The following is a 9325-nucleotide window of genomic DNA, read 5'->3' on the forward strand; positions in this document are numbered from 1 at the left end:
TCACGCCAGAATCAAATGCCTGGCTGAGAGCTGGACACTCAGGATGCCAACTGGCTCCCAAGAATGTCCCTAGGGGAGTTGTTGAGGATTTGCGACTATTATTGATGTTATTATTTGCATCACATCACCAAGGCCTTACTCAGATAGAGAGAAATAGACAGAAACAGAGAGACACCATGGCTCTGTTCCGGTATCTGTGATCATCCCTTGGTGATGGCACCATGGTGCTTCCATGGGGTACTAGGGTTTAACCTGTGGTTTCACACTTGATAAGCTTCAAGTTCTACCATGTAAGCTATCCCCTGTCCCTCTTTTAATTTTATTTTTTTAAGTTATCATCATCATCACCATCATCACGGGGCTTCACTGCTGCAGGCTGATTTTTTCAGATAGAAAAAAGAGTGAGGGAGAAGCATCATGGTACTAAAGCTCCCCCTCTGCCCATGCAGAAGTACTCCCACATGGTGTGTCTGTGGGGTGCCTAGGAGGTGCTCTTTCAGGTGAGCTACCTTGCCAGCCCCCACCAGACCTACCTGTTTTTAATTTAATTTCATTTTTTAAAGAAGTTTGAGGCCAGGTGGTGATGCACCCAGTTAAGCACAAGGACTCAGGTTTGGGCCCCGGCTGCCCACCTACAGGGGGAATGCTTCACAAGTGACAAAGAAGGTCTGCAGGTGTCTATTTTACTCTCTCCCTTTCTATCTCCCCTCCTCTTCCTCTCTCAAATTCCCCTCTGTCCTATCTAATAAAGAATTATAATTTTTTTTAAAAAGGGAAACATTGGCCATCATGAGTGGTGGATTCGTAGTGCCAGCACCAAGCCCGAGAAGAAAACAGAAGAAGAATTTATTCATTTGGGCTGGCAAAACAGCTCACCTGGACAGTGTGCTGATATGTGTGACCCAGGTTTGAGCCCAGTCTCTACTGCATTGGAGGAAGCTTCTATGCTGTGGACACTTTCACTCTTTCTACCTCTAACTAAAAATCATATTTGTTTGAATTTTATTGTTTATTTAAATTTTTTTTTTAATTTTTAAAAAATCATCTTTATTTATTGGATAGAGACAGCCAGAAATTGAGAAACAGAGGGAGATAAGAGGGGGAGAGACAGAGAGACACCTGCAGCACTGCTTCACCACTTGTGAAGTTTTTCCCTTGTAGGTGGGGACTGAGGGGCTGAACCTGGGTCCTTGCACACTGCAGCATGTGTTCTCAACCAGGTGTGCTACCACCTGGCCCCTTGAATTTTGTTTGTTTATTAAATTATGATAGAGACAGAGAGAAATGGAGAGGGAGAAGGAGAGAGAGACAGACAGACAGACCCACAGCACTGCTTCACCACTCATGAAGCTTCCTTCCCCCTATTGGTGGGGACTGGATACTTGAACCTGGGTCCTTGTGCATGGTCACTTATGTTTGCAAGTCTTGTGCTCCACTGCTGAGTCATCTCCCCAACTCCAGCCTAGGAAAATGATTTATACCTGCCTTAGAAACCTGACACCTTTCTTGCAGGGAGAGGTGAGTTCCATTTTTCTTGTTGGGGGTGAGGCTGCAGCTGTCTAACTGCAGGGCTGGACTTGGGTTTTTCTCTCAGTTAGCTAACCATGGTGGATTTCTCTGAGTCCTGGGGTCCGGCAGGAGAGTGTGCTAGACTCGGGAAGAGGTTATGGTAACAGCCATTGGAATAGTTTGTGCTCCCACGCCCGGAGCCAACAAATAAATGTCTCTTATGCCCACCGCGGCCCAGCCGTTGCTGGAGTCCTGACTGTGGGAATATGAGGTACATAGAAAGTACCCCTGTTCCTGCTCCCGAGACACTGTGGCTCAGACATACAGAAAAATGGAGTGAAATGGAGCCCCCCATGGATGGAGGCAGCTGCCTCGAAGAGCCCAGGGAAGCATGTAGATATGAAGCTTGACTTGAATTGTGAAGGATGAAGACTGAATCCCTGGGGAACAGAAGGGGGGATTTGGTGTCTTGAGGACCATTTCTTCCTCGTACAGCCCCACCTCACACAGGAGCAATCTCGTAACTCCTGGGTTAGTTTTTGTACTCAGCTAGAAAGACTGCACAGCTCCAGAGCCTCTCCTGATGTTGTAGTTCCCTCCATGAGGTGCTGAAGCTCAAATCTGACATCAGCTTCCAAAGTGAGTGTGTATGGTGGTTTCCCTGTGCCAGTTTGGAAATCCCAGATGCCAGCATCCAACCCCACTAACATTTTTTATTTTATTTATTTATTTATTTATTTATTTATTTATTTATTTATTTTAAGTTTATTTCTTTATTGGGGAATTAATGTTTTACATTCAACAGTAAATACAATAGTTTGTACATGCATAACATTCCCAACATTTTTTATTTTTTATTTATAAAAAGGAAACACTGACAAAAACCATAGGATAAGAGGGGTACAATTCCACACAATTCCCACCACCAGAATTCCATATCCCATCCCCTCCCCTGATAGCTTTCCTATTCTGTATCCCTCTGGGAGTATGGACCCAGGGTCATTATAGGATGCAGAAGGTGGAAGGTCTGGCTTCTGTAATTGCTTCCCCGCTGAACATGGGCGTTGGAGGGTCGATCCATACTCCCAGCCTGCCTCTCTCTTTCCCTAGTGGGGCAGGGCTCTGGGGAAGCAGGGCTCCAGGACACATTGATGGGGTCATCTGTCCAAGGAAAGTCCAGTTGACATCATGTTAGCATCTGGTACCTGGTGGCTGAAAAAAGAGTTAACATATAAAGCCAAACAAATTGTTGACTAATCATGAACCTAAAGGCTGGAAAAGTTCATATGAAGAGTTGGGGGGTCTCCATTTTGTAGATAGTAGGCCTATTTTAGTTATATTCCAAAGCCCACTAACATTTTAACTATTTATTTATTAATTAATGAGTGAGAGGAGAGAAACAAAGCATCACTCTGACACATGTGATGCAAGGGCTTGAACTCAGGACTTCATGCATGAGAGTCCAGTGCTTTATCCACTGTGCTATGCTTTTTAAGTCTTTCTTTCTCCTTTCCTTCCTTTTGTTCTCTCCCTTCCTTCCTTCCTTTCTTCTTCCTTCTTTCCTCCCTCCCTCCCTCTTCCTTCCTCCCTCCCTCCCTCCCTCCCTCCCTTCCTTCCTTTCTCTCTTTCTTTCTTTCTTTCTTTCTATCTCTCATCTTCTTTCCTCATAAGAGCACTGACCAGTTCTGGCTTATGGTGGTGCTGGAGATTAAACCTGGGACCTTTGGTGCCTCGGGCATGAAGGTCTTTGTGTAACCATTGTGCTTTCTCCTCAGCCTTTGTTTTGTTTTGTTTTTTGACCAGAGTGGTGCTCCACTCTGGCTTCTTATGGTGGTGCTGAGGGTCAACACCGGGACTTTGGAATGTCGGGCATGAGAACCTGTTGTGTAAACCACTGTGATATCTCCCCAGCCCCCAATATTTTGACCCTTGGTTTTTAACAGATTTCTGGATCAGAGCACTGCTAGGTGCTGCCTATTCCTGGTACTAGGACTTGAACCTGGGACCTCTTGCATGCAAGTCCTATGCTCTATAGCTGCTTGTCTGCCCCTCCCTGGCACTCAGCTACCCAGAGAAAGCACCTGATGGCAGAGCTAAGGGCCCCCACTCCCAGCCACCATGCCCTGCTCAGACTGCAGGCGCTGCTCATCATCTGAGGCTCCCAGCAGCCCCCCTCAGGCTCAGGCCCCAGACAGGTGGCTTCCTCACTAGCACCCCCATCTGCCACAGCTAAGAGTTCACAGATGGATGGAGGGAGGTGTGGGGCCACGTCTGGCAAGGGGGTATCTGTCTTTGGAGGACTTGGAGAATGACTTTAAATCTTTGTTGTTCTTTATTTTTTATGTTTTTTTTTTTTACCACAACATTGCTCAGTTTTTTTTTTAATACTTTTTTTTTTAATATTTATTTATTTATTTTTGCCCTTGTTGTTTTATTGTTGTAGTCATTATTGTTGTTGTTATTGATGCCTTTGTTGTTGGATAGGACAGAGAGAAATGGAGAGAGGAGGGGGAGACAGGGAGAGAGAAAGATAGACACCTGCAGACCTGCTTCACCGCTTGTGAAGCGACTCCCCTGCAGGTGGGGAGCCAGGGGCTTGAACCGAGACCCTTATGCCGGTCCTTGTGCTTTGCGCCACCTGCGCTTAACCGCTGCACTACCGCCCGACTTCCTATTGCTCAGTTTTCTGGTAGTGCTGAGAATTGAGCCAGGGGCTTTGGAGCCTCAGGCATGAGTCTCTTTGCATGGCTATTGTGCTATATATCCTGCGCTTATTTATTTATTTATTATCTTATTTTATTAGTATTATTTTACCAGAGTACTGCTCAGCTTTGGCTGGTGGTTGTGCTGGGGATTGAACTCAGGACCTCAGAACCTCAGGCATGAAAATCTTTTGCATCACCATTATGCTGTCTCCCCCACTGGTGGCGCACCTGGTTAAATGTACATGCTACAATGCACAGGGACCTGGATTCAAGACCTCAGTCCCCACCTGCAGGGGGAAAGCCTTGTGGGTGTTGAAGCAGCGCTGCAGGTGTCTCTCTGTCTCCCTTCCTATCTCCTCCTTCCCTCTTGATTTCTAGCTGTCTCTATCCAATAAATAAAGATAAAATTTATATATATTGCTACCAGGGTTGTCCCTGGGGCTTGATGCCAGCACTATGAATCCACCACTTCCAATGACCATTTTTTCCTTTTCTTTACATCTATTTTATTTGATAGAACAGAGAGAAATTGAAAGGGAGGACTAGACAAAGAAGGAGAGAGAAAGAAAGATACCTGCAGGCCTGCCTGACTGCTTCTCCCTGTAATGGGGAGCTGGGGCTTGAACCCAAGTCTTTCAGCATGGTATTGTGTGTGCCAGGTGTGCCATCACCCAGCTTCCTAAAGACTTGTTTATTAATGAGAAAGAGAGAGAGCATGAGCATCCAGGCAGTGATGCACCTGGGTAAGCACACATAGTACTAAGTGCAAGGACTCTCACAAGGATCAGAGTTTGAGCACCACGGCTCCCCACCTGCAGGGGAGAATGCTTCACAAGCGGTGAAGCAGGTCAGCAGGTGTCTTTCTTTCTCTCTTCCTCTCTATCTCCCCCTCCCCTCTCAATTTCTCTCTGTCCTATCCAATAAAATGGAAATAAATGGCCACTGGGAGCAGTGGATTTGTATTACAGGCACCGAGCCCCAGTGGTAACCCTGGAGACAGACAGAGAGAGAGAGAGAGAGAGAGAGAGAGAGAATGCACCAGAGCATCACTCTAGTACATGCAGTACCAAGGATAGAGCACAGGACCCCAGGCTTACAAGTCTAGTGCTTTATCCACTATGCTACCTCCTGGACTGCTCCTTTGCCATTATTATTATTTATTTGTTTGTTTGTTTGTTTATTTATTTATTTATTTATTAACATCAGAGGAACAAGGGGGAGAGAGAGAGAGAGATTGAGAGAAAGAGAATCAGAGCATCACTGCTGAATGTGTTGCCGGGGATGGAACTCAGGACCTCATGCTTGAGAATCCAGTGCTTTAACCACTGCATCACCTCCTCACCCCATGGAAGTTCATGGAGGCTTTATTACTAAGAAATCAAGACATGATTGAATAGCTCACAGGCCCTCAGAGACTGATTCAGCCTTTGGTCTCTCAGCCCTCCCCAGAAATGAGAAGGGGATGGAAGTTCCCAACTCTATTCTTGGCTGGTTTCCTTGGTAACCATTCCCCATCCTCAGGTGTTTTCTTTGCTAACACAGACCTGGCTTGTGGTGCAGAGGGGCTTCTAAAGAATAACAACTGGGCAAGGCAGGGGAGACAGCATAATGGTGAGGCAAAGACTCTCCTATCTGAAGTTCTAAAGTCCCAGGTTCAGTTCCCTGCACCACCATCATCAGCCAGAGCTGAGGGGAGGTCTGATAAAAATAAAAATATATAGAAAACAGTTTTAGGTGGAGGCTAGATTGCATAATGGTTATGCAAACAGACTCTCATGCCTGAAGTTCCAACATCCCAGGTTCAGTCCCCCGCAACACCATAAGCCAGAACTGAACAGTGTTCTGGTAAACAAACAAAAAGTTTTAAAAAGAATAAACAGGAAGATAGCATCATTAGTATTACAGTAGTTTTTTTTTTTTTTTTTACCAGAACAAAAGTGAGGGCTGGGTGGTAGCTCACTTGGTTAAGTGCAGACGTTACTAAGTACAAGGGTTTGAGCCTCCCCTTGCCAACTGTAAGGGGAAAGCTTCATGAGCAGTGAAGTAAGTACTGCAGGTGTCTCTCTGACTCCCTCCCTCATGCCTCTCAACTTCTCTCTATCCTACCAAATAAAGGGGGTGTGGGCGGGATGGCCACTGGGAGTGGTAGGCACTCATGTTGCAGGCATCAAGTCCCAGTGCTAAACGTGGTGGTTATAAAAAAATAAGAAACAGGGGGTCAGGTGGTAGTGCAGTAGGTTAAATGCACATAGTACAAAGCACAAGGACGGGCATAAGGATCCTGGTTCGAGCCCCCAGCTCCCCACCTGTAGGGGAGTCGCTTCACAGGCGGTGAAGCAGGTCTGCAGGTGTCTTTCTCTCCCCCTCTGTCTTCCCCTCCTCTCTCCATTTCTCTCTGTCCTATCCAACAGCAACAACAATAATAATAACCACAACGATGATAAAACAACAAGGGCAACAAAAGGGGAAAAATAGCCTCCAGGAGCAGTGAATTCTAGTGCAGGCACTGAGCCTCAGCAATAACCCTGGAGGCAAAAAGGAAAGAAAGAAAGAAAGAAAGAAAGAAAGAAAGAAAGAAAGAAAGAAAGAAAGAAAGACACAGAGACAGGTCTGGGAGATGGGTCACTTGATACAGCACACTCTGCAATGCCCAAGGACCCAGGTTCGAGTCCCCACACCACATAGGGGCACCACGCACAAAGAGAAAGTGTTACAGGCAATGGAGCAGTGTTGCAGTGTCTCTCCTTCTCTGTCTGCCTCTCACTCCCTACTTAAAAAGAAGAAGAAGAATAAATAGACACATGGCGGTGAACACCCCGAGACTTCACCCCAGTGCAAAAACAAACAGAGAGAAACCCACTTCAGGGAAGTCATCTGAGGGGCTCCAGTCTAGGCCATGGCCAAGCTAGCCACACCGAGCTCTGTCAGGGACACTGAAGATGACAGGGCCAGGACCTCCAAACCCTGCATCTGGACTGCCTGAGGACCGAGCTGTCGCCCAGTGTGGGTGCCTTGGCCTCCTGTGGGTGACTATCACCCAGAAAGAATGCAGCCCAGAAGAGGCTGGGGAGGCCTGGAGCCGTAGACCAAGAATGGCCCCAGGCTCCTGTGCTGACCAGGAAGCAGGGGCTTCTGGGAAGAAGGTAGTGTGATGCCAGCCCTGTGACAGCCAAGGGGGGTTGAGCCTTCTCATGGGCACGTGGGGAGGGTAGGTTATAAGGTCCTATTTGCATTGCTGGGGAGATATCTCTGGAAATTTCTAACAGAGAGAGATTAACCTGGAGGCAGGAAATGGGCAGGGACCAAGGTGAAGGCAGCTGGCACAGCATAGAGGGGCCGGAGCTAAGGACGGACAGACGGTCACCGCCAGAGCCGGGATAGCTGGACTTCACACCCTGTGTGTCTCCCTTCTTCCTGTCTTATTAACTTACTTACATCAACTCAGTCCAATGGTGGAGCTGGGGATTGAACCTGGGCCCTTAGAGCCTCAGGCAGGAGTCTGTTTGCAGAACCATTATGATATCTCCCTTCACCCACGTGTCTTGTTAGTTTTCATTTATTATTTTTTCTCCAGTTTATTGGGGGGGGTTGATGGTAAAGTTGACACATAGGTACAATCTCATCTCCCGTGATAGGTGTCTGCAAAACACTCTCCCCCGACCTAGCTCCTTTCTCATCATCAGGCCGCAGGACTCCAGCACGCTCCATCTCGCCCCATCCCTGCTTCCCCAGGGTTCTGTCCTTTGGTGCCATATGTCATATATTTTTTTCCCACCAGGGTTATCACTGGGGCTTGGCACCAGCACTGTGAATCCACCACTCCGGCAGTCATTCCCTCTTTTTTTTTCTGCTTTCTTTTAAAAATATTTTTATTTGGGAGTCGGGCAGTAGCGCAGCGGGTTAAGCGCACATGGCACAAAGCGCAAGGACCAGCGTAAGCATCCTGGTTCGAGCCCCTGGCTCCCCACCTGCAGGGGAGTCCTTCACAGGTGGTGAAGCAGGTCTCTTCCCCTCTGTCTTCCCCTCCTCTCTCCATTTCTCTCTGTCCTATCCAACAACGATGACACCAATAACAACTACAACAATAAAACAACAAGGGCAACAAAAGAGAGTAAATAAATTATTATTTTTATTTTTTTATTATTTTTTTCATTACTTTCTTTTTTTTAATAATTTATTTCTTTATTGGGGAATTAATGTTTTACATTCAACAGTAAATATAATAGTTTGTACATGCATAACATTCCCCAGATTCCCATTTAACAATACAACCCCCACTATGTCATTCATCATCTTTCATGGACCTGTATTCTCCCCACCCACCCACCCACCCCAGAGTCTTTTACTTTGGTGCAATACTCCAATTCCATTTCTATTTTTTTAATTTACTATTAGATAGAGACAGAGAGAAATTGAGAGGGGAAAGATAGGGAAAGAGACAGAGAGACACCTGCACCCCTGCTTCACCACTCATGAAGCTTTCACCCTGCAGGGGGGTGCCGGACCAGGGGCTTGACCATTTTTATTTTCTCCCTATTTTATTTCATAGAGACAGAGAGAAATTAAGAGGAGAAGGGGAGGTAGAAAGGGAGAGAAAGAGAGACAGCTGCAAACGTGCTTCACTATTCTTGAAGCTTCTCCCCTGCAGGTAGGGAGCAGAGGCTCAAACCCGGCTTCTTCCACATGGTACCATGTGCACTCAAATCAGGCGCACCAGCACCCAGCCCCCACATCCTATATTTTTTATAGATTTATTTGTTAATGAGCGAGAGAGAAGCTGTGAGTCTCGTGCATATATAACTTTACCACTCTGGGATGCTTTTTCATTCAACTAGAGAGACAGCAAGAGACAAAAGAGAGGGAGAAAAACCACAGTACCAGAACTCCCTCCAGTGCCATGGCATCTCCCATGTGGTGCCAGGGCTTGAGCCTGGACCTTGAGTTCAAGGAGGCCAGACAGCCTACCTGGTGAGCTAGCCTTCCAATCTTACTGTTAGCTGTTAGTTTTCTTTCTTTCTTTTGATAGGACAGAGATAGGTCATTGTTAAGGACGTTTTATCTGGGTACATGGCCAGAGATCACATGCCCATCTGGCACAACTTCTAAGCAGA

Source organism: Erinaceus europaeus, chromosome 15 (genome assembly GCF_950295315.1).
Source record: "Erinaceus europaeus chromosome 15, mEriEur2.1, whole genome shotgun sequence".
Taxonomy (NCBI): Eukaryota; Metazoa; Chordata; class Mammalia; order Eulipotyphla; family Erinaceidae; genus Erinaceus; species Erinaceus europaeus.